The sequence below is a fragment of the Lissotriton vulgaris genome, chromosome 12, assembly GCF_964263255.1.
Source record: "Lissotriton vulgaris chromosome 12, aLisVul1.2, whole genome shotgun sequence".
NCBI classification, from domain to species: Eukaryota; Metazoa; Chordata; class Amphibia; order Caudata; family Salamandridae; genus Lissotriton; species Lissotriton vulgaris.
This window is the reverse complement of record NC_141700.1, coordinates 188,201,112-188,228,522: the sequence shown is the minus strand read 5'-3', so window position 1 is coordinate 188,228,522 and position 27,411 is coordinate 188,201,112.

Below are 27,411 nucleotides of genomic sequence, written 5' to 3'. Positions count from 1 at the left end.
TTATGTTGTTATGTCTCTAGATGTGTTTAGAAATAGAAGTGTGAAGCTTCTGTTCTCTAAGAATAGTTTTTACGTTAAGCAAAGAATTGTTCGTGCCAAAAAAGGTCAATTTTTTAGAAAAATAGTCCAATTCAAAGAAAATAGATTTTCCAAAGCTCCTGGCAGTTTTTGTTGATCAAAACTGAAGGCCGAATTCAGAGTTCATGGGAACGCTGTGTGTCGGAAAGCTTCTCAAAAGTTATTGTTTCTCTATGGGTGAGAACATCGTATCAGACAGGCTCGCAAAGAATTGGTCTACAAAATCAGGTGATAGTTCAACCAAATTAGATAGCGCTGTAACTTGGCAGGTGTGAGTATGATTGCTGTCATCGAAGGCAGGACCAGCAATGCTCACAGAACGTTGTACCTGGATGATGTTGCTTTTGTCACTCGCTCCACTGTTACCACTTGGCTGTAGTACAGGAGTCTCCACGAATGCCGTCATCAGGATTGGTAGCCGCTGGGGACAACACAATGCGTGAGCCGTTATTGGACTTAGCAAAGTATCGACGTCCATTGGTACTGCTGATGGAAGTGAAAGACAGATGTCCAACACGCATTCCTCGCCGCAAAGCATACACCGTAGCACAGGTAAAATGCAATTTTGCCATATCGGTCTGAATGAAAGGAACGAGGTCATGTTTAGATCTCTCAGCCTGGCCAATCCGAGGACGTTAGTTATCCTGTCCCTGTAGCGCATTGCTAGGATTGTCTCTTCCATTCCCATGGGAGCTATGTCTGAGCCGAGGCTTGCCATAACATAGCAGGATGGTCAAAAATAGGATCCCTGCGATGAGTCCCAAAAATAGTGGTATACCACCAAAGATGGAGTGCACAAAATTAGGAAAGATTCCCAAAATTGCCTGGAAGGGTGTCAGCAGTCCCGTAAAGACTGTCTTAAATATGCCTGGGATGCTTGTTGCACTAGACATGTTAAGGAGTTGGCTGAACATTTCTACGAAATGCACGGGGCAATTCGTTGATAAAAGGTCATGGACTTCAGTAGCCGTCCTTGCCACTAGAAGATCATACGTCTCTTTAGATGACGTTATAGGCACTGTTGTCTGTAAAAGTACAGATTTCATTTTGCTTAATGTATCAATTCGTATAGAATAGAGATTCAGACGAGGCCAGAGGGGAGTCACTATGTCTGGAGGCCCGCTCGGGAACAATGCTTGCATACAACATTTGACCATGGACTTTACTTGTACTAGATAACTTTTCCCTGGCGCGAGGCCACAGCACCTGTGATCCGTTCTAAGAATGTAACTCCCGTTTGCGAGTTGCATAAAGAAGGGCTCTATCTGAGTTGCAGGTGTGACTAGCTGGTGGCACGAGAGGTTGTTCGAATTTTCATCACATGCTCCGTGTAAATTAATACCCTGACACAAAAGTATACCGCTTAGTGAGTGTTTACAGATGTCACCATTAAGAAACACATTTTTGTCGCTGTCACTATAGCAAGAATGAGTGTATGGTAATTTCCATTTGGATTTTACATATCCCTTACCCAATTGTTCATATTGGCCAGCAGGTATGTACTCAAGGCATTTATGAAATCGGAAAGTTGTTATCGGAATTGTGATAATTCCGTGTATTATCCATTCAATGACAGGGCTCTCTGACATTGTCAATGGTAATCTCTCGAGTTTCTCGATGCTCAAGATTGTATAGTCTGCTCCTTTCTGTGCCAAACTGATCTGTTTATCAGTAAGGTTAAAAATGGAAAATAATGACGTTGTGTTGATTAAACGCCAAGGCACATAGCCTGAACGAAGATTTTGCAGCGTCCAGCCTAATTCTATAATAGAACGTAATTGAGACTGGCCATGTTGTAACATTAGCAAATCTCTGTCTATCACATCAAAGGCAGAGGATACAATATTGTCCAAAGAATATATTCTGGAAGACAGAGTCATTAACCCATTGTCTACTACAGAAAGTGATTTCTCCAAATTAATACGATCAATTTCTCGTATTTTTTCAGCAGTTTCAATTTGCTTTACTTTCCAAGCCTCGTTGTAAGCAGCATAGATACTGGTCGCTATGAAACGCTTTTGACGCTGTTTGCGTGGTCCAAGAATGAAATCGCGCAAATAAGCACCATCTTTTAATAAAGACAAGTGTTGCTTAATTTCAGCCAGTGTGGATGTAGTTAGCCATTCTAGGCAGAGTTTCCCTACACTGTATGTGGTTATAATCCCTGGATGTTGTCTCTGGGAATATCTTGAGTCTAATCTGGTCATTTTTAAACCCTGTGTTTTATTCAGGAATCTATCTTGACAGCTATTTGTGTCTGTAGGCCAGATTAACCACTTTTTCCAATCAGGATGTGTTCTGTTGAAATTTAAAATTTGTGACATGTCTAACTCAATATCAGCTGTTGCATTTTCAGGTAATGGCTTTGGTATAGACGGTGTTTTCATTTCTTTGTTCTTGGCTAGGCCAAGACAAGATGTTTGGTGTACAGTGTCATTTAAAAATAACATTTGTTCTGGTATCATGCAGGTTCTAAACAGTGCTTCTATGCCTTGCACCTGCCAATCTTTTGTACCCCAAATTGTTTTTGTTTCAATATTATTTTTCCAATAATCAAAACCAAATGTCATCATTTTGTCATAAAATGCTTCTGAATATATCAATTTAGAATTTGTCAGCATTGTTTTCATGCCTGTTTTATCTAACAGTTTATAATAAAACGTTTCTGCATCACTGGTGTTAAACCCTGAGAAGTATTTGAATTTCTCAAAAAATGCTTTAGAACTGCTTTTAGGTGGTGTAGAACAATGTTCCCATTGATTATACATAAAAACATTTCTAGGCTGTGCAGATTTATGCAAGTAATGATCCCCATAGTGGGTATAACAGAATAACTGCTCATAACTAGATGAACCTTGTAAATAATCATGATCTGTGAATCTAGCTGACATTACTAAATCAGACATCATGTCATTAATACTGTTAAAGTCCCAATCATCAGAGAATGTACTTGGTGTCACAAAGTCACTTAAGGAAACCTTTAGTTGATGAGGATACTTCAGGATTTCGACCGGACCATAGATCTCATAGTCTGTTTTCTCCCATACTACCCCACCAGGTATTGGAATTGCTGTGACATTTACTGTTGACAGTTCTCTTTTCTTCACGTGGGATGATCTGTGTGGTTTCAGGACTAGGTTGATGTTCTGACTTGCTGTGTCCATTCAATTGTAATGAACTTTCCTAAAATTAAAACTAAAATTAGGCATAGTAGGAGTATGAATACCCCTGAGATGATCCAATGCTCAATCAACGGTGAATCCAGATATAGTTCTTTGATTTGTTGAAGGAGTCCTGTTGTATTTTCTTTAGAATACTTTTTTGTTTCTAGCATCACTTCGGGGTCGTTTAAATCTTCAGAGAAGTTGTCGAAGTTGATGAAATAACCAGAGGCAGTTCTGTCAATTGATGGGATTGTTCTTTCAATCTGTCTCTCGGTAGCACTTTCTGATGCCACATCATTGTAGACTGGTGTTGTTTCTTGACGAACTGTTTCAATCTGTGTTTCAAGAGGCACGAGTTCCATGGCATTATTGCATAGTCCTTCATTGTGCACTGCAGGCTGATCGAATGTGATTAGTCTTTCAGTTTGAACCTCTTGGATTGTTGCAAGTTTGGGTATTCTGTTGTTTCTTGGGAGTCCACTGGGCCTACTGTTGATTATAGGCCACATGCTTGTGGTTTTACCAGATCGATAGACACGACTCTGTTCTCCTTTTTACCAGCAAGGGGCAGTAGCACAACTGATCTTGTTCCGGTGACTGCCAAGACAGGTACTGCTTTTCTGTAAGAAGGCCCAAATTCCTTCTTAACCGCGATCTTTTCTCTGACTAGATCCCCAATCTTTGGAATCCAGACAGGCCTTGCTGGGGCTGTTGCGGGTGGTGCCTCGTCAGTGGTACTTGGCTGTTGCTTTAACTTTATGTTGCTTAATGATTTTCTTGTTTCATTCAGTTCCTGTAAAACAGCCAAACGGTCTTTTACTTCAAACTGCTTTGTTTCTTCTTGTACCACTGACATCTGACTATCGAGGTCCTGAACATTCATTCTAATTCCGAACAATAGTTCGTATGGGCTGAAACCTTTTAGAGAATTTCTTGGCATGTTGTTAAGACTAGTCTGGACACTTATTAAATGTTTGACCCACCCAGCGCCTGAACCTAATACCTTCGCTGTTATAGATTGCTTTATGTCCCGGTTTTTTCTTTCTACCACACTATTCCCTTCGGGATGCGACGGACAAGAATACCGCAACCCAATTCCCATGCTGGCCATGGCCTCCTTATAGGCTCGAGAGCTGAAAGCAGGACCCTGGTCAGAATGGAACGTGGTAATTGCGTATGTGCCGATAAAGACTCGCAAATCTTTTATAACCGTTCTAGCGTCAGCCGAGCGCTGGTGGCCTCATGTTTAAGTGCTTTTCGTCTTAAACGTTGTACACTGGGACGCGCTTCTCTTCTTTGATTGCGCAGATAGATCGCCTTATGCTGTCTAGAAGGGATCCTGAAACTACACTGGCCTGTTCATTACTGCGATCTCTATTGCAGTCTTCACAATTTTGAGCAAAACATTGAATATCTATACTCATTCCTGGCCACCAGTACTCTGATTGCAATTCTTTCAGAGAGGCTTTGATTGTTTGGTGTCTCAGACCCAACCCCATGTGTGCTTCCAGTAGGAGGAAGCCCCTCCTGCTCCTGTTTGGAATTACTCTATCCCCCACTCCAGGGATTCGAGCAAAAGGAACGGAGTTTGCATCGACTATGTATGCATAATTGAGTGGATAGTTTACGGGTAGTGCTGCACAGTCGCCTTTTACGGTCGTTTTTACTGCCAGCATGGTTTCCCCGTCTATATACTTATCTGTACGCTCTTTTGTGGCTACGGAAGCCGGGTTAGTTGCTTCCGTGGTGGCTGTATTAGCCAATGAATTCCCTGCAACGTGAACGCCATCACGTTGAAGACTCTGCGCGTGAATCACGTGAGTCTTTTGTAGTTCTTTACTTAAAAGAGCTACTTCGTTCCAGAGCAATTTATGCTTTATTGTGGCACCTGTGTCATCTTTGTAGTCGTTTTCGATCCAACTCTGCAGTTTATTGTTGTAAGAGTTGACGCAAAAATGAGAATCGCACACTATAAGTGTGGGGAATTCGCGTTCTGCATTTTCGAGCGCCATCTTTAAAGATCTGATTTCAGTTCTTTGAACCGAACAGTTTCTTACAGATTCAGTTTTTGTTACTTTCGGTCTGAATTTACCGCACAGCCAACGACCTTTAATGATCGCACATGCTGCATTGTAGGATTTGCTCTCTACATTAAAATGCTGTACAAAGCTATCTGTATAGATTATACAGGCATATTGTGGGAGAGGCAGGATTTCGATTGGCAGAGGATATTCTTCTTCATATTCTAAATCATTCAGTTCTTTGTATTGCGGGGCGAAATAGTATTTCACGTCTTCCGCTCCAAGAGAATCTATGCACTGTATCCATTTCGGGTCCAGTGACACTGTAGGCAGGTTTACTGGGCTGAATAGCGCCTCGAAGGCGGATTCCGCTGTAAGGATATTAATCCGTTTGCCGTGTGCTAGTTCTCGTTCATTTGCTAATGCGATTTGCACTGCGTTCACAGTTCTTTCTGTGTGACTGATTGTTTTTTCTGCTTGTGTGTACAAGTGAGATTTAATTGAAATTGGTACCTTTTCTCCCTCATTAGAGGTTAGGTACGTGAATCCGCATCTTCCTGGGATGACTCGGATTACAAGATCACGTGTGTTGTCACGTGTATCTAATTTTGTTTTTGCTAACATGTCTGTTTGCAGTGATCTCAAAATTTCTGTGTGTTTTTGAGTCCAATTGATTTGTTTTAAATCAGGTTTTATTAGTTCGTAGAGAGGTTTAACCCTCTCTGCGTAATTTAGTATGTAAGTTCTTCCGAAATTCAGAAAACCTAGTATGGATTGTAAATTCTTCAGCGTTTTTGGAGCTTGGAGTACAGCGCACTTCTCTAAGAAGTTGTCCGCTAGGCTTTTCCCTTCACTTGATAATTCGTACCCTAAAAACAGTACTGTCAGATGGGCAATTCGGGACTTTTTGAAGTTGAATTTGTAACCCTCTGCTGCGAACCCAAGTATAATGGTGTTCACTCTTTTCAAGTGAGTATCCAAGTCGTCGTCTGTGAGATAAATATCATCTACGTAAGACAATGCTTCATCATCATAGATTTGTAGTAATTCTGTTACTCTAGCTGAGAATAGTCCTGGGCTGTTCTTGAACCCTTGTGGGAGTCGACAGAATTTTTTCTGTGACCCAAATGCGGAGAAAGCGGTCAAGTATCTGCTTTCTGGTGCAATGTTTTGACAAAAGAAACCATTAGAAATGTTATTCATTAGGGCTGCACTATGCGAGTTTTGTACCGCAAAAGTTTTGCAACATGTATTAAGATGTCTGTAGTCCAAAACTAGACGATATGAATTGTCTGGCTTGGAGACAGGAAACAAAGGATTGTTCATTTGAGAGGTGCATGTTTCAATCACCCCCTGGTACTCAAGTTGATCTAAGATCTCCCTGACTTGTTTTTTAGCTTCTTGCTTTATGGGATACTGCCGTTGGGCAGTTGGTTCACTTTTTTTTTGGATTTTGTGAGGCGGTGAATCCTCATCCCATCCTACATGATTTTTATACAATGCAGGTGCCTGGGCTACTGCCCATTTCCTTGCATATGTGTATTTTTTATGAATCGGAATGTGATTCGAGAAGGCAGGCATAATTACCTCTTCGCCACGAGGGCACTCCCTGACAAACTCCGGGGGCCAATCTTTTTCAGCTAACAGAATATCATAGCCTTTTGAGAGCTTATCCCAAAATAGACCCTTAATTTTCCTAGTCTTATCACCCTCTATACGCAATGTTATTTCGTATATTTTATGGGGCTCGCTAAGCCTGGCGTCGGCAGTTTCAACCTGAATGAATTCATTCGTGTCCACTGTCTCCAGATGACTCATCAAGATCTTGCGCGCTATACTGATTTCTGCTGCACTGTCCAACATTGTCAATGCCCACTCCCCGTTTTTCAACTGTGTCCTCAGTATTCTCGGCATGGTTGATTACTCTAATACTGGCTACCTTCTTTTTCTGAAATTGAGATTTTTTACTCTGAGCAGGTTCCTTGTCTTTGGACTTGGTGTGCTCTCCTGGGTCTGACCGTCCTCTTCTTTCCGAATTCTGTGGAAGAGATCGAGAGGGACGTGTATCAATACTTTGATATCTATCAGGTTTTTTTAGATTATCCCTATTTCTAAGGTTATATCTTTTCTCAGAGGGCTCCCGTTGGGGAGACTGGCGTTCTTGAGTCGGAGTTCTTTCCCTCCGTCGAGGAGACCTTCCTCTGGACTGGAAAACTTTTTCCTTGGGAGTGGATTGTTTATTTCCATCCCAGCTCTTTTTAGGAGTGTTTGAATTATTTTTAATAAATAATTTTTCAGGATTTTCGAGCAGTTGGGGCTTAACTGGTTTTCCACCCAAGCTGTCTCTACCTAATTCTTCATAGCATTTTTCTATGATTTTTGCAAGCTCAACAGGATCTTTTATATCTGTTTCCCTCAACTTCTGGCGAATCGCCACAGATGCTGCTTCTCCCTTAATATTGGCTAATAATATAGCCGTGACCTGCTTGAAGTCTTTCAGTAATTTCATACCTAGATTTAAAGCGGGCTCTGGACCGAATTCATTTTGAATCTGTTTTAGCACTTCTGGTATTACCGCCATAGACGGAACACCGTGTGTTTTTGTGTAAATGGAAGCAAAGACTGTACCCCAAGTGTCACAGTCCTCCACGTGTGGTGCGATTCCCATAGGAAGGCAGATGGTCAAGATTCTGTGTTTCTCAATAGGGGTAGTATCAGGAAATACTGCCTCTATTTGAGTGATTTTCTGGGCTAACCAGAAAGGAATTTGTTCCCGTTTTACGGGTGTTTTACCAAGACATGACTGTATGTTCTGTGGTGTAATTTTATTTGTGTTCCCCTGATGAGGGGTCAGCTGTGGTGTATTAACAGCTGGCTGGACTGTTGCAGTCCGTATTACATATTGGACTAATTGCCTATGTATTTTTATTAATGTGTTTAGCTGTGCTAACAGCTCTTCTCTAGACATTCTTATAATGTCAGGATGTGGTGTGTAGCTGGCTAGAACCGGCCACGTGGCTCCTGGTCTACCTAGTGGACCGAGCCTGGTAATGTGATCATTGTGTTTTAGGGCGCCATTAAACCAGAGCAGGTGCTCTTGAAATTTAAGTGGAATTTCAACCTCCTCGAAAGGGGCGTACTCATCCGGAGGTTCCTCTATTTTGTAATAGTGAAACTCTTGTGTTATAGCGTTTACCGCTGGAAAGTTTATCCATGAATAGAATACCTCTGTCTGCCGATACTCGTGAGCCTCTATCACGAAAATTACTGTACCACCTTGAGGTGGCAGTCCGTTTTCTATAAGTTTTAAAGTTATAGATCTTCTTAACTGGACCGGGATGATAATAGCATCCGGGTCTGCCTGTAGGAGACTCGTGTCTTCCTCTATTAGTATGGAAGCCAGCCTAGCTGCTTCTCTTTCTTCTTCACTGTCTGTCATTTTAAAAATGCAGGCTTTGCAGAGTAGGTCTCCAAGGAGACAAAGATTAGATGCACAATATTTTGGAACACTGTATCCTTCAACGTTGAATAAACCAGAGCTTTACATAGGAATCTCTTCCTACTAAGGTCGGGCGGATTTTAACCTTTCACCCACTCCAGACGTCTATTGGAGTATTTACGGGAGAAAGGGGTGTGAAATATGCACGACTGAGTTACTCTATAAGTCTTACGTTAGTTTATCGCCTTACCAAACGTTAGGGCGCCATGTAGTGTAGTTCCTAGTTTCCCACTAGGCCCTGCGCATTGGAATAACATAAACAGTAGTATCGACGTGGAACTGCGGATATTCCAGGCCTCCACTGACTATGCTAAACTTAATTGGGTTGTGTTACCAACTAGCTCAGAGGTCACTGGAAACTTTCTTCTCTGCATAGGAAGTGATCAGCTTCCTTGGCACAGACAAGAAGGGATTCAGCTTTCCAACAACCGTGCAACATGACAACTTTGCTCCTCAGATCAAGAGTCAATCTCTAGGGTCGTGTGAAACAATAGACATAGATTTCACTCAGTCAGTCTAGTGCAGTTTACTTTCACAGTATGTAGAGAATAGAGAGACGGGCGTTTATCAATAAAGGGTTAACATTTATTGAACAGTCTTTCTTCTCGTACAAGAGAAATGTATTGCCACAATTGCAATAACTGTTATTATAAAAAGTACGTACAGTAAGATAAGTATTGCGAAATAGAACTGTAAAAGCATTGATATGGTTTCTTAGCCATATAATGGTTTAAAAGTAATAAAACATATATACAGTCATATATACACTAGGCTAACATACTCAACTGGTGCTTCTAACTAAGCCTACCCCAGTGTGCCTGACCTAAGCCTAACACGTGAGAAGGGGAGCAAGTAAGTAGCTTAAGTTAAGTTGGTTTTGCCAAGGTTTGTTTCAAGAATTCTCATCTAAGGGTTTAGTCAACACCATACCTCTGAATAGAATGATGGAGGATTGGTATCTCCTTCAGGGGTCTCTCTCGATATCCCAGTCACCTGCGAGGGTAAACTGGAAGCGCCGGGACTGGATTTCTCTACACGAGAAAGGCAGCGGCTTCTCTCAGCGCGTCGAGGAAGGAGGGGTGACAGCGTCCGCGGGCAGCTGGGCTGGATGTCTTCGCAGAGGACGGCTGCACGGCTCCTCAAGCGTACTGCACCATAGGTCGCGCTGTAGCGGCGATAATGGTAATCAGTAGCTTCACCACCACAGGATAGCAGGCTGCAGCGACAGAGTGCTAGTTTTTACCAACACGGGGTCATGCAGGCAGCTGGCATCAGCAACATGTTCGCTCATTGCTTAAGGCAACGTTGGTAATATTTATACCTGACAGGTGCCGGGTTTGACGCAAGTTTGCTGGACATAAGACGTCAATTAAAGATGTCACTAGGAAGTGACAGTTATCAGTTGCTCATTAGAGTTCCATTACTAATCAAAACATAGCAAGCGGGGATTTCCAGGTTTGCTAAGTTTTTTTCTTGTTGAAGAATTCGGAGTGTTATCTAGGAATATCAGATAGTGACTGCTGCTCTGTCATTGCACTAATTGGTCGCAAAGGAAGTAGCAGAGAGTCATGCTGGAATGTGGCTCTGTTCGTGTGAGGCCAGAGATGACTTTTCAGAAAATCGTACTTGAACGGTTATGCCAATATAGGGAATAAATGGATTTATAGCCGAATAGGGGCATAAGGTCACAGTATCGATCAGGACCCTAGATAAGCACGCAACAATATCACAGTAGACCATTTGCCTTAACCAATAATTGCTTTTATTTACAAAAAAAGTGTTTTTGCAGCTCAAAAACAGATAGGTGTTTGACATGAAGTATGTGAATTGACAAGCTTGGTCAACCCTGACTTTAGACAGCAAGCAAAACCTTGCAATAGTATCACAATATAAAGGCAGAGAAATCTGTCTTTTTCCTAAATAGTCAGTTTCTCTAAATTATTTTCAATAATTCCGAGATGAATTGCTTTAAATTTAGAAGGATCAAAACTTCAGCAGGGTGGTTAGTTTCCATGGTAAGAGCATATGTGCCAAGCTCAGTTTGTATTTTGATACCACTTTAAACTTGGGTATTGAAACAAGTAAGGCACACACCCAAGACAGCATAGCAGGATTAGACCACAACTCTATTGACTAAAGCACAGGACATCCTGGATGGTACAGCAATATATTGCATTGTTGTAAGTAAGGTTAATGCTAAGATGACTGGAACACATACACTACACCAAGCATAAGACAGCACAGAATACTCATAATTTGATTGAATTCATTAACTGTTGATTGGAAGGGGAAGTGAAGCAGAAAGGTTGGAGTGAGCACTCTCCTATCAAAGAAGGGGTCTCGCAAATTCAGCATGGTAATGGACTGCTGTTTTTAAACCAGCATCAACTCCTTATCTTTTCTACTCATTTCTAGTGAGCTATCAGGCATCTTAAGAGTTGCCCATACATGGCTTATTTAACAGTAGGCAGGAAACAATATACATGATAGATTATTTATGAAGCATATACAACACATTAAATGGCACACAGTACATGTGTGGCTTGCATATTATTTCTTATTCTAACATCAGTCGATTTTAATATCATCAATGTGTAGCAGATAAAATGGTTCAAAGGTAGCAAAATGCTGAAGAAAGGGTGATACTAAACACCAGCAATGTTCTGCTGTGAAAATACACAATTTCAATTTCCACTTTGATGTGCAGTGGAACATTAATATAAATTCTAGGTTCTTTCAAATTTTGAAACCATTTGCCTCTAGCCATTTGGCGGGTCCAAGACCATATCTCATTGAATGGCAGTGCTGGGTTGCTGGCAGTCCTTAGGGATTTTGTGGACATTGCAGGCTCTTCCTCAGTGGTAACATGAAATGGGTAAAGATACGACATTTCTGTCATGCAATATCAAACTTGTTTTGAATTATATTAGGGATGTAGACATGGATATTATCTTCATTCAAAAAAATTATCTCAGTGAATATGAGGATAGGGACACTTTGACAACAGGGAGTGACTAAATATTTAACCAACACTGCAAAACATGAGATAGAGTGTAGTATTTCTCAAATAGGAACAGATGTAAAATACTGACCTTTTTCCTGTTTTCTGCTTTTATTTATTCTGAATTCTGGTGGTGTTTTTTCAGTATTTTCCAATGCTTTAGAAAAAAAACTGTAGTTATCAGTGTTTCACAAATATTAAGTTGCCAAAATATTGTGTCAAAAATTTTCAAAATAGCAAGGAATATAATGCAGGAAATATTAATAAATGTATATAAACATATCAGAGAAGAGGGATGCATTACACAGACTTGAATCAAAATGTATCTTACAGGCTGGTTGCACCATCCCAAGGGGGATAAATGCTGATGAAGAAGTGCACTCCCATTTATGAGATGGGTGATTGGTGAAGCCTCCCGAAATTTATACTTTTTGGTGTTGTATTAAAACTCTTTTATTGTTTCAATTGTATTTTCTATGATTTAAGGAAATTTTAGGCAATGTTAGGAACCTTGAGGATCACCAAACATGTTTGGCTCTCTTTAAGCAGTGATGAATACCTTGCCACGTGATACTTTTGCTTTATGCCTTTTTTTTGGGCTTTTTCTACAGGGTACGTGAGCTTAACCCATGTAAGATTTAAAAATAGCCACCATTAAGACAGTTAACTGCACTAGAGAGAAGGTACTACGTAAACTTGGAAATCTTTCTCCCTTTTGGTGAGGTCTGGACAGTGAGAGCGATACCTGGGTTATTGATTATGGTAATGTTTCAGACTGTATAGATATTCTATGAACTTGGGCCATCAGATTCAGGATTGTTGATCAAGCTATAACAAATATAACGTATGACTACTTTGAGCCTCATAAACGTTTATTCTTTATGTCTCTTTCTTTATCTATACCTTTGAATAAGATGATGACCACACATATAAGATTAATGGATTATGTCCTATGTGATCAAACTTGTGATAACATGCAACACCATGTTTGTATGCTTTGAGACCTTTGGATAATGTACTATAATGAATGATATTGTTGTCTTTTCTTTACATATTTTTGTTTGTGTTTAACAATACCTATTAAGTCATTCAAGTTTTGATGCATACTGAGCCATTATGAATATGATTACTTTACTGTTAAAGGCTACTTTTAGATTGATTGCATGTTTCTTTTCTGCCATTTATTCCCAATAAGATAGAGAGTGGACTGGTTGGCTGTGCCCAACCTCATAAGGATTTATCAATCGTTGCATTATGTTATACGTTATAAATGATTGTCGCATAGACTGATTGTAATGTGATTCACTAAGGTGCAAAGGAGCCAAAAAATGGACGCATTATGTTTCTGTTTTTTCTTTATTTTGAAAATGTATGTTTCCTAATAGATAGTCTTTTTGTTATGTCTTGCTGGCTCGTCTTGTATGATGTGCTTAAAAGGCATAGAGTTGGATAATAGGTCTTGTCAATAAGACATAGTCTGGTCAAAATGTATATATATACAATTATCCAACTTCCAAATACGTGCACTCTCAGGACAAAAAGAACTGGAACAAAACACCAAATCAAAACAATTTAATTACACAACGCATTTCAACTACAGCCGTAGTCTTAGTCACATGTAAACAAACAGTGTTACAATGAATGGTTAAATAGTGTCACATGGAGCACTGATACAGGAAGTGTTGTACCAGAAAACAAGGTAGCCATGATGGAATGTGCAAGTAACAACACAATCATGTTGAAAATCCAACAATAAACAATGAATTAAACGTGTTAATCACAAAGATTCACATTCAAAAGTTAACCAAACTTGCCTATTTTGCACAGTTCCATTGCATTATGCAGTATATAGTAACTCTTTACTGTCTATGATGGATTGGGCGAAGGGTCATTTCCTGTGTATGCTTGTGGTTATTTAATAACTTTATTCGATATTTGCATATCAAATGTGTCCATTGCACAAATATAAAAACTATAAAAATCTCCATCTTATACTTTTGAGATCCTCAGCAAGAACCCACTCCCAGTAGATTTTCTTGACTGCCCCCTTAGAGGGTGGGGACTGTGAGGACCAAAATTCAGCCAACCCCAAATTCATAACCAGCTTCTTCAATTTAGTAAGCCACTGTATTTTGTTGGCACCATTCAAGGAGATTAGTTCGTCCAGCACCAGGGCATATTTTGCCAATTCTGGTGTCCTTCTCAGGCGCACCCAGAACAGCAAAGGCGAAGCCGGACTATATCCGAGATCGAGCGTCTGCCCATATCAAGGAAGAGTGGCTTTAATGGGGTAGAGATAGGGAGGGAAACTAGATCTCTTACAAACTTGTTCTCAGCTCTAACCAGATCATCCACTTTCTCACTTCCCCAAAGTTCAGAGCCATAAGTTGCAGAGGCCAACGCCTTTCTGTCATAAACAGCCAGGGCTGGGGCTATGGGCCTGCTGACAGACAGACGCTGGTTCCTTAGAATAGCTCCAGATGTTCTTTTTAGGTTTAGGAACATTTTGGCGACATGGGAGTCTCATTTCATTTTACTGCTAATCCTGACTCCCAAGTAGTCAAATTCCTCCACCACCTCCAACGGCAACCCCTTAAGGGTGATGTTACTTCTCTTTGCTTTTGTGGACGGAGGCATTACCATTAATTTTGTTTTAGAGGTGTTAATTATTAGACCATGTTCGTCACAAAACAGGGTAAATCTGTCCAACAATCTCTGGAGACCAGACGGGGTTTTGGACATCAGGAGGGTGTCGTCTGCGAAGAGGAGGGTTGGAGTTTTTTCCCCTGCCAGGACCGGGGCATCGGCATTGTCCTCCCTCAAATGGTCTACCACCCCATTAATGAAGAGGGAGAACAACATCGGGGCCATCACGCAGCCCTGGCACACCCCCCTGTTCACAGGCACCCTCTCTGTGAGTTGTCCCTGATTCCCCCATCTAATTCTAGCATAATTGTCCTGATGGAGCTTGGCAATAAGCGCCAGAAGATACAATGGAAACCCCATGTCCAACAACACCCTCCAAAGCCTATTACAGGGAACCAGATCGAAAGCACTCTTCAGGTCTATAAAGGCCAGATATAAGGTTCCCTTCATGATGGTCACAAATTTCCAATGTATAGCACAGAACCTGAAGACCTGATCCATTGTTCCTACGTTTTGGCGGAAACCTGCCTGGTAATGAGACAGCACATTCCCTTCCTCCAGCCAGGTTCCTATTCTATTAACAATAACCCTGCCAACTACTTTCTGGACAACGTCGATTAGACTAATGGGCCTGTAGTTGGCAGGGTCCTCCCTATTACCTTTCTTAAATATGGTGACCACCTCAGCGCCCTTCCAAGAATCTGGAACAGGATATCCACAGAGGATTAAATTCAATAGTAGGGCGATGTAGTTAGTCCATAACTTGGGATCATATAGTAGTAAATCACAGGGTAACCTGTCTGGGCCTGCTGCTTTGGAGGGGACTATACTTGTAATGGCATTGTAGACTTTGTGTGGTTCGAAAGGGTTCCACAGATGCCTGCCCATTGATAGTTAAATCTTTTGGGGGCCACAAGGTTTGCCCGGAATCTACCTCTTCACATTATAGCTTTGAGAAGTGGGAATGCCATTGATTAGCAGTTATATGGTTAGGGAGGGGCTCTGCTCCTATTCTGTCAGATTTGTTGATCAAGTTCCAGGACAGGGTCGAGTCTTTCGAGTAGGCAGCATTCTTAAGTTGCTGCCAATGCTCTTCCTCCCATTCCTTCTTAGCCCGTCTAATGCAGATGTTATATTCCTTCCGGGCTACCCTAACTGATGGCGCATCCTTACATCTAATGCAGTTTGATATTACCCTTCTTATTCTCCTACATTCTGCCGTGTACCATGGAGACCCCGTTTTAGTATTAGATATCTTCCTGGGCCCTTTGGTGTCTTTAATAATAAAATACGAGCCAATTTTCTCTATTAAGGTTTTATAGGAGTCTGTAAATTTGGAACATTTTTCAGTGCCTTGAAAAGAGATCAAAGATGTAAGCTCACTAGTCTCGGTTTCGACTAATTCTTTGATACGAGTTAACTTATCTACTTGGCACTTCACCCTGTTCCATTTTAATTTGCGATTACAGTTAGATGGAACTACCTCCTTCGTAAGAAATAAGGAGCCTTTAGGTACGACCCGTCCACTTCCCCATCTTATTCCCATACAGAGTGGGTTATGGTCGCTGTCCTGCGTCTGCCTGATCTCCATGTCCACTAAACTGCCCCAAGATCAGGTGTCGAGTAAAATATAATCAATACGAGAAGGGCAGCTTAGTCTGTTGTAAGTCATTGCACCATTTGGATCAGAGGTAGTCCTGCCATTCAGGGCGCGTAAGTTATATTCCAAAGTTAGCGAATTTAGTTGGATCACTGTGGGGGTCCATTTCCTGATTGGCACCATAGTTATGGTCGGTATAAAGTGTCTCGAGTCCTCTTCATTACAACCCAATAAGTTCTCTTCACTTAGGGGTTCATACGTGCAATTAAAATCGCCCCCTACAATAACACTGGACAGGGGGGTAAGTCCCGCTAGTGCTACCTCAAGTAATGGTATAGTAGGTGAAGTTTGACCTCCCGGAGTACCTCTGGCATACACGTTAAGCAACTCAAGCGAGCTCCCATTCCCATTATCCTCTATGGAGATATGCAAAATGTCACCGGTGCGTAAGTCATTTACCTTAAGTGACCAATTCAGGGCCACACTAATCCACGCAAGTAGTCCCCCCGAAGGGCGACCTCTCCCTGCACTAATTGCTGGAATAAAATGGGTAGAATAACCACTTTTGTACAAGGGGATCAAATCCCAGGTTTCCTGGAACATACAGATCTCAAAAGTATCAATCAGATTATTCCAATCAGGATTTTACATAATTTTTTGTAGACCCGCAATGTTCCAAGAAAGGAACTTGATACTATCATAATTTGGTGGTGACCGATCAGTAGTCATTCCTGAAGCCAGTGCCACTTCTACTGGCCTTAGTGGAGATTGAGGTTTGCTTAAGTCGTTATTGTTTAAACCATTAGTGTATTTTCCCCAATCGGGGTCCATCTTAGCGTTGGGCATCAGCGACTCCCCATCTATCAACTCTGAGGTGGTATTGGGTTGGTATTCAGGCATATTAATCAATTGCGCTACAGAAGTCGAAGGGGTTACCCTTGATGGTCAATCAATTTTATTGAGCACCGAGTCGTCTCTAAAAATTGTCCTAGACCATACAGGAGCATGTCTGATTTGAATATTAGATCCCACAGGCGGACATGATCTATACTCTAGGTTTAATAGGTTTTTCGCAATGGCTGTGTTCTTAACCTGTATTTCAATACAATCAGTAGATGAGCTGAACAGGGATAACCTTTTAACATTAATCAAGTCCTCCCTGATAACCGATCTGCACCTTCTCACGTGTCGTAGCCAATGAATGGTTTTGTTGCGGATGGATTTGCTACTCTCAAAGGTATTAGTAATGCCAAGCTTAGTAACCCCAGTCATGTAGATAGTGTCATTCGGGGGACTAAATGAATTATTAAACTGTTTTCTACCCTAAGTTTCCCCTGAGTTTGCCTCTCTAATAGGTGCTACCAGGAGACTGGGTGATTTTTTTCCTACGTTTGATTCCTTCGGCTTTGGTAGATACCCCCGAAGACTTACTGCCTTAGCATATGTGTTAGATGTATCCTGTCCTTTTGATGCACTAGCCATCGATGATTGGGCAGATGTCTTAGGAGGTAATCCTCCTGCTACTGAGGGGGCATTCACTGACGCTGTTCTCACCTTAGGGGCCTTTAACACATTGGGCATTGTCGGTAACTGGGGGCTATTTTCAACATTCTCTTCACCCTTCTTCGATGACGCAATCAATAGATTTTTAATAAAGGCGATATCCCCTTCGACTTTCCATTTTCTTCATAAATATCCTATTAAAGTTCAAACAACTGGTGCATTCAATTGGAGCATTCATACCCCCCACAGCCACCACAGCCTCCCTTGATTCTTTTGCTAGTACTTCATTTAGCTCCCTAGATTCCCCTTCCAAAACCGCAAAACGATTGGAGCAGGTAATACCCAGATCACATGGGCTTTCCTGAACATGGCCATCTACATTTCCTGTTAGGTCAACCAAAGGATCGACATTACTACTAAAAGTACCTTCCCCTGTGTTCTCGATAGTATTAACCTCAATGAGGTTCACAGAAACAAAATTCAAGTCAGCAGCAAGTGCACTGTTCTTTGGTTTCTTAGTAAAGAAGGCCGGGATCACTTTGTTCCTTTTCCGTGTCAAAACATCTATAATGGGATCCTGCGTTCCTGTTTTATCAATGGATGGAGCCCCCTGTAGAATATTTTTACAGTCCACAATGATGGATTCAATACTAGATAGAACACAATTGGATGCAGCATACAGGGATTTTTTTGCTTTTTTCCCTTTTTTTAAATTTACTGCAGTTACTCCCTCCTCCATCGCTTTCCTCTTGCCCATTGTATTTCACGGACCCACTAGTCTTGATATAAATGGTGACCCCGTAGTCTTCTATAGTCAACTACTCCATGCACTCGCCCCAACAGTATTAACACAGTACCTTCAAATGGACCGATGGTTCTGGGTTTCACTCATTGGAGGTGGGGCCCAGCCCAGCCTCAACAGGCCCCTGACGGCCACAGACGGCCTGCCCTTTGCCCAGGCTTAGCCCGGCGCACGCCCGCGCGCGTCCCGCGGGGCCGGGATATGAACTTGTTTAAATCACCCTCATTGTCAAGTGGGAGGGGCCGCTGCTCACAGGTGACCACTGCGCTCCTGGGTCCTGGTGCTGCTGAAACGCTGCATCTCCCGCGGAGCGGGAGGCGCGAGGTGCTCTTGAATGCCCCCGGTGTCAAGGGGAGGGGTCGCTGCTCACAGGTGACCACTGCGCTCCCGGGTCCGGGTGCTGCTGAAACGCTGCGTCTCCCGTGGAGCGGGAGGCGCGAGGTGCTCTTGAATGCCCCCGGTGTCAAGGGGGAGGGGCCGCTGCTCACAGGTGACCACTGCGCTCCCGGGTCCTGGTGCTGCTGAAACGCTGCGTCTCCCCTGTGTATGCACTTTAAGTAGCCTCCCCCTCTATGACAATGCGTCATGTGATCAAGACTCGATTGAGGGTCGTGGCGGACAGGCTGGTCGATTATTTGAAAAAATAAAAAAATGTGTTTGGCACAGATATCTAGGTCCACTTCTCGTCCTTGCCTACCTAACGGCACTTCAAAAGCGGCGAACTTGGAAATACTTAACTTACCAAGCGACTACAGCGGTAAAAAGTGGAATCCCTCCCTTTCCTTGGGCACGGCAGCAGGAAGTCAGTGGTTCTGGTGACCAGGAACCTGAATTTGGTTACTCCGAATAGGAGGAAGCTGCAGAATCCCCTAGGAACTGAAAATTCTCCTGCCCAAAGTGTGGAAATCGGCAGACTCCGTGTAGGCCGACCGGAGTCGAACGCTGGATATTCCGCAGAGGTAGGAGACAACAGAATTCCTAGTGGGAAGTGTGCGCGGCGTCAGGGTGGGACAATGCTTTTGTTTGCCCGACGACCGTCTTTATTGCAATCACTAAAAGTAAGAGGTACGACCACAACATAGGCCAATATGTCCGCCAATGTATTGCGGAGTAGAGAGGAAGCAGCCAATTCTATGTTTTTGGATTCCCCGGCTGGGGGGTCCACGGCAGTCAGTAATCCCAGTAACAACACAGAATGTCCTAATACTAGAGAACTTTTAAAAAAATAGAAAAGTACAAACATTCTGAACGATCAAAATGGTGGGAACACAAATCTTTATCCCGCTATTTGGAAGTAGGAAGGGTGCCTAGAGGATTGAGAATAACACTTGCACCCAGCTACGAGAATCCGGACCCGGAAATGCTATTAGAATGGGCGGAGTCAAATCTGGAATTTTTGAGTAAACTTATGAAGATCCTTATAAAATATGCAGAGAGTGATCGGGCAAAGCTACAGACACAAATCAAGGAACTAGAATTGGAAATAGATAAATTGGAAGAGACGTAGAGCATTAAAAAAGTGAGAGATGACATGCAGACTCGTCTCTGTAAAGATGAGGATGTGCTAAAACGTAGAAGAGCCTTCGAATTTGAAAGAGACCGAATAGACAATTTAAGTGGTCAGATATTTACATATGCCAAACGCTATGATGCAGCGAAAAACCAAACAAATGATCAAGTCCAACGAAGACAAAGTGAAACAATGGCTGCGTCGACATCAGCTTCAGAAGTAAGCTCAGCAGCCGAAAGTGACCCGGAATTTGCCGGAAACAGAGCTCAGCAGTTGGGGTTTACCAAACTCTCTTTGGCCGCGGAAGTAGACTGCCTTTGCAGAGACAGGCGGGACACATTGAGACCGCGAGTACCCCGTGGAGCCAAAACCAAAGGCTCAACTTCAAGCGACAAGAAAGAAGAAAATGCAGCAAAAGAAAGAAAAGACTTGGACAAAAGGGTGGGCAGAGGCCGATGGAATCGATTCCAGAACAGGAATCAGGCACAACCGTAGTTCCCTGTTCAGTGATCAACTTAACAGACAAGAAGTTAACAGCAGCAGAAACAAAGGTTTTAGAACTGGGACTCTCATACTGTCCTCCACTTAACTTCAATTATGCAGGTGTCAGACTGGATACTTACTCCTTTGTCAGGAAACTCAAACTCACGAAATTTCACCATATGCAATCAAAGGAGAAAAAGGAAATAATCCCCCCCAGCACGGAATGTATAAATAGTCCTCCTCTCCTCCATGCAGGTGATTTCGAACTATTTGAAGATGTTTGGGCACTACGCAATGAACAAGATGACTTTGTGGTTACTAACAGCAAGATACACATTGAAGATAGAAAAGTTTGGCAAACGACATTTAAACCTAAATCGCTCTTTAATCCAATCATGTTACATGATAATCTAGATGTGTACCCTGAACTAGTGACACAAGATTTGAAGAAACTTTACACATCTGTCAATAAATCGCATTTTGTGACGAGCAAACTTTACCTATGTTACAAGAATTTAATGAAGAAATTGGGAGTGGATGCTAATGTTGTTGTGAGACAAGCGGACAAGGGGGGGCAACGTGTTCTTATGGCCACGTCAACTCTATATGTGAGAGGCAGAAATTCAATTATCGGATCAGGCTTGTTACAGGAAGAGCATTATACATATAGTTAAAACAGCATGGAATGAACATTATTCAAAACTGCTGGCTTGGATGAGTGGGGGTTTATTGAGCGATGCGGAGTACCGTTTCCTGAAGAAAGAGTATCCAGTGATCCCCACCTTCTATTTAATTCTAAAAGTGCAGAAATCTGCTGCCAGGCCTCCGGGCAGACCGATAATCTCAGCCATTGATAGCATCATGGAGAACACTTCAAAATATATTGATTATTTCTTGCAGGAATGGGTTCAAGGTATAAGCTCTTTTGTCCAGGACACCTCCGATTTTTTGAGAAAGATTGAAGAAGTAGATTGGTATTCTGATATGTTATTAATGACATTGGATGTGACTTCACTGTACACCTCGATAAGACATAATGATGGTATAAGAGCAGTAGAGCATTTTCTCAATTTGAGACCCATGAATTGTGCGCCCCACAACAAAATGTTAATGGCCATGGTAAAAGGATGTCTTGAACAGAATTATTTTCTGTTCAATAATCAGATTTATCAGCAAGTTAGAGTTGTGGCAATGGGGGCCTGCTTCTCCCCCACTCTTGTCTTCACATGGGACTGTGAAAGGAGCAGGTCCTGAGGGGAGAGCACACGCAAATGATGGCGGATCATGTGGTCATTTATTTAAGATACATAGATTATCTATTTCTTATTTGGAAAGGCTCAGAGACACAGGCAATTTGTCGCAAAATTAAATACGAACTGTCTCAATCTAAATTTCACATCTACAGTGAGTTCAATGGCAGTTTGCTTTCTTGATGTAGAGGTGTACGTGGAGAGTAACACTTTGGCAACCTGATTGTACAGGAGGTCCAAAGCGGGCAATACGGTACTGCACGCGTCGAGTCACCATCCGCAGCATTTGATACGCAGCATCCCGTTTGGGAAGATGATGCGTGTCAAACGCATCTGCGGCTCGGACATGGAGTGCCATATTGCCCAGCAGACCAGTAAGAGACGCTTCTTGTCAAGAGGCTATTCCCCTGGCGTTATAGAAGAAGCAATATGTAAGACCAAACGTCTAACCAGAAGTGCGGCACTGCTACCTAAACCACAGGGTGAGGATCTAGTTGCTAATCCTTCTAATGCCCCAACTAGAATAATTCTCACTTTGAGCAGACAACACCAACAATTGCGGAAGATTTTTACCCGCAATTGGAATTTGGTACAAGGGGACCCTGTAATTGGAGGGCTGGTTTCAAATAAACCGGCTCTTACTTTTAGAAAATCACAATCGATGGGTAATAGCTTGATAAAGAACAATCCGGAAGTAGTCACTCAAGGAACTTGGATGTCACAGATCAAGGGTTTTAGAAAATGTCCAAGTTGCAAAGCTTGCAAATGTGGCAGTAACAGAACCCAATACATCAGTCCTTTTCATGCAGAACTTATCCCAATCAACAAAAGGTTGACCTGTAGGACAGACTTTACAATTTATGTGCTGGAGTGTTCTTGTGGGCTCTGATACATCGGCTGTACAAAACTGCTAGCCCACAAATCGATACGCCAGCACATTAGAGCCATCTCTGGCAAGGATCATTCGTATCCGGTGGCTAGGCATTTTGAGCAGTCACATAACAGCAATCCTAACCTGGTACAATATTATGTAATAGATACGGTTGGCCCTATGAAACGGGGTGGCAATCGGGAGGCCAAACTCCGTCTCCTCGAGACACAATATATAATCGAACTCGATACCAAATATCCAGTGGGGTTCAGCTCTAGTGAAGATTTCCATTCCTGTCTCTAAGTCTATCTTAGAAATTCTTCAATTAGTAACATTTTTGAAAGTTTGGGTTCTACTAGCTCTGCACGACCATGTCCTTGCTCTTTGATTAAACTTATCGTTGTTCTCTCGATCAATATGGGCTCATATTGAATGGGAATGAATTGACTGACTATAATTGAAAAGTAATTTGATACATGAATGTTAAACATTTACAACATAGGTTTTGGGTTTTCATTCTTTTAGGGAGGTGAGCTGCATCAGTACTAGATAGCTATGGCTATAGTTTTAGAGATGCATTGGAAATATCATGGCCATAGGAAGAATTATCTTGCACCATTACACATGCTAGATATAATAGAATATTTTGCATGTGTGCTTTTACACATCAGAAATTGACAGCATAGCAGGCTTGGATCAGTATAAGAGTTATGAATGCCCTCTGGGGCGGTATTCAACCCACACAATTACTTTGTCAGCAATACATTGCAGCCAGTATGCGTATTAGTAAATAAGCGGATATATCTTGCCATTACGCAATTAATTATTACATAAGGAGAAATGATTACACAGCAGGTTTTATTTTATATTATGCAATTAATTATTACATAAGGAGAAATGATTAGACAGCAGGTTTTATTTTATATTATAACACTTGTGATATTTATATGAGTATATATTTATATATTTATTTATTCAATTGTAAATTTTGTGTTTTTAACATCATTTTAATGGGTGACTTTTGAACATTGAGTTTACAGTGTATTTGCTACATTTTGCACATGTAACATGCATTATGCTGCTACAAATACTTTGCTGCTGGGTGGCTATTTGCACATTATGTTTACATTATATTTGCTATTTTTGCACATGTAACATAAATTATGCTGCTATTAATATTTTGCTGCTGGGAGGAATATTGTTGTTATGAATGTTCAACATATTCTGTACTGATTCGAGCTTATTTTGCACAGTTCCATTGCATTATGCAGTATATAGTAACTCTTTACTGTCTATGATGGATTGGGCGAAGGGTCATTTCCTGTGTATGCACTTTAAGTAGCCTCCCCCTCTATGACAATGCGTCATGTGATCAAGACCCAATTGAGGGTCGAAACACGTCATGCCGGACAGGCTGGTCGATTATTTGAAAAAATAAAGAAAATTTGATTGTCACAGATATCTGGGTCCACTTCTTGTCCTTGCCTACCTAACGGCACTTCAAAAGCGGCGAACTTGGAAATATATATACATACCAACAAAATAATGAATATCATAAATTGGTGAAGAAGTTGCAAGCGCAAAAAAAGATTATTATTCGCCAATCTGACAAAGGGGGCAACATCATGTTGTGGCCACATGAAATGTACATGAAGGAGGCATTGGGCCAACTAAACAATAGAGATTGTTACAAATGAAGTAATCAACTACAAGTCAATACAGCGCGCAATGAATTCTATGGAAAGCTTGTAGCATGGAAGTCAGCAGGTTTACTTTCTAAGGACGAATTTACATTTTTTTTTAAATGATCACCCAAAAATTCCAGCTATTTATTTCATCCCAAAAGTTCACAAATGCATTACAACGCCTCCTGGTAGACCCATTATATCGGCCTGCGGTGATCTACTGGAGAACACGTCACGTTATGTAGACTTCTTTCTACAGAACCACGTCAAAAGTCTTTCATCATACATAAAGGATACAAGTGACTTTTTGAGAAAACTAAGTTGAGTAGAATGGAAAGCGGATTATTTATTGATGACTTTGGATGTTACAACACTGTACACCAGTATTAATCACCATGATGGCATCAGGGCAGTGGAATACTATCTGCATAAAAGATCTGAGGACATGCATTTGCACAACAAAATGTTATCTACCATGATTTTAACCTGTCTTGAAAACAATTTCTTTTTATTCAACAACCAGATTTTTAACCAAATCAGGGGAATAGCTATCGGGGCCTGTTTTTCTCCCAGTTACGCGTGCCTCCATATGGGATACTGGGAGGAACAGGTCCTAAGAACAGAATATCTGGAAGTTTTAAAGAGTCAGGTTTTATGTTGGTACAGATTTATTGATGACATTTTTTGATTTGGTGGGGAACAGAGGAAAGTGCTCAAATATTTGTGAAATGTATCAATTGTAATTCTTTTAATCTAGGTTTTACAGCACAAATGAGCAGAGAAACTATGAATTTTTCGGATGTGGAAGTTTACATTTCAGAAAATAGGGTGAAAACAAAGTTACATAGAAAAGTAACAGCTGGAAACATATTTTTACATGCTACAAGTCATCATCCTGCCCACTTGATTAATAGCATCCCCTATGGGGAGATGCTACAAATATGCATGTAGGCAGTGATGACAACGAGTGCAGGATAGCTCAGCAGAAAAGCAAGAATAGGTTCCTGGACAGGGGCTATTCAGAAAAAATACTTGATATTGCTATCCTTGGCCAAACACAAGCACTCAGAACACGCGACAAACCACTGAACACACATGACATAGTGGCTCCCCTCGCTTGAACCTTGTATATTTCTGTAGGGGGGGCAATAACTTTTACAGCACAGCTCCTATGGACTTTTAGTATCCCCCGCTAGCCTGAATGAGTTTTAGGTTTGCCTTAGTAATCTGCGGCCCCCATTCAATTTTTTCATTTAGAGTAAGGCCCAAGTAATCAAATACCGGGACCCTCTCTAAAGGCTTAGAATCCAATTTAGGGTGGGGACAGTTAGTAGAATCAGCATGGAAGACCATATACTGAGGGGCATATTACCAACAACTAGCGATAATTTTTGTCTCTAACTTGTTTAGAGACAAAAATTATCGCCGCACATCGGCGATTTTTATCGCAGATAAACCTTGCTATTAACAAGGTTTATCGCAAATGCGATAAAAAACGGCCGAAATGCATGAATATCGCTGAAAAGTCAGCGATATTCATGCATTATCGAGCAAATGCTCTTAGCCATGTTATCCACCTCCCATTGGATAACATGGCTAAGAACTGCTCAGGGCAGGTGTTAGCTTTTGGAGATATTCGCGCTTAGCGCGAATATCTCCAAAGGTTGGTAATAGGAGATAGCGATGTTAGGGACTGTTTCCAGTCGCTAACATCTTGGCACGCCCACTTTGCATGTCATTAGTGATAAATATCACTGACATGCAAAGCCAGGCCCAAGATGGTCGCTATCTCCTATTAGCTGTCACTAACTGGTGTTAGCGACAGCTTGGTAATAGGGAGATAATTTTATCTCCGCTTTCTTGGCTTTTAAAGCCAAAAAAGCGGAGATAAACCCCCTTGATAATATGCCCCTTAGTTTTTTAAAAATATTTACCTCCAGATTTCTTTTCTTACAAAATGAGCTAAATTAAAGTAAGACACGCTGCATCCCCATAGGTGATTTAGAAAGGAGCAGGGTGTCATCCGCAAACATCAATGCCGGTATTTTGCGGTTAGCAATCTTTGGGGAAACAATATCCCTAATAGCTAACAGATCCTTAATTAGACCATTAAGGAAGAGGGAGAAAAGCACGCAGCCTTGTCTCACCCCCTTCTCAACGGGGAAAGGCACTGATAGTTTACCCCCATTCCCAAATCTAATCCTGGCAAAAGTGCCATCGTGAAGGGGTTTAAGCTGTTGGAAAGGTAAGGTGGTGCTCCCATCTCAAGCAGTAAGCTCCACAACTGATCTCGATCTACCAAATCGAACGTGGATTTGAGGTCCACGAACGTTAGGTACAGAGAACCACCCTCCAACGTTATCGTTTTCCAATAGATCAGCTGTAATCTAAACAGCTGGTCTATAGTTGAAGTTTTGGACCTAAAACCTGCTTGCAGGGGAGCTAAAATGTTGTGATCGTCCGTCCAAGTCTGCAATCTTCCCAAAAGAACATGGGCAAAGATCTTTTGAGTTACATCTATTAGGCTGATGGGCCTTTAGTTTGCCGGTTCTAGGGGAGACCCCTTTTTATAAATGGTATGATCTCAGCACCCATCCAAGTTGGAGGGAACTTCAGACCATGAAGAATTGCATCAAAAAGAGACTGCAGGTACGTGGTCCAAACTACCTGGTCAGATCTAAATAGGTCTCCTGGGACCCGATCTAATCCAGGGGCCTTGTTCGGAAGGACTTTAGCCAAGGCCACTGATACCTCCGCCAATGAACAAGGGGGTATGTCGATAGGAGACACCTCAATATGGTCTATGACGGAAGAACCCATCACAGATACACCCGATTGAGCCTTGGAATATAAAAGTTTAAAATGAGCTCGCAAAACCTCCTCCCCGAGGTTTGGTTCAATAGCGGACCGGCCCTCGCGTTTTCCTGTCTTCATCAGGTTCCAAAACCCTCTTAAATCTTTATCAATTAGGGATTTCTTAATGGCCTGCCATCTCTCAATTTACCATTCACTTTTTGCAGCTAAAAATAATTTTCTTAAAATGTGCCCTTGCTACCTTGATACTCAGATTGTCACCCTCTCAAAGTTTAATCACCAAATAACTTTTTGCGTCTCTGCAAGACCAATTAAACTAGGGGTTATTGAATCTTTCTTTTTTCCTTTTGTGAGTTGAATTATTAAAAAAGAACTCTGACAGATTTCCAACTAGATGGTTTTTCCCCAACACCTCAGTGTGATCAATAGCATCACAGTTTTCAATGATAGAACTTGCCTATTCAAGGAAATAAATGATGGATTT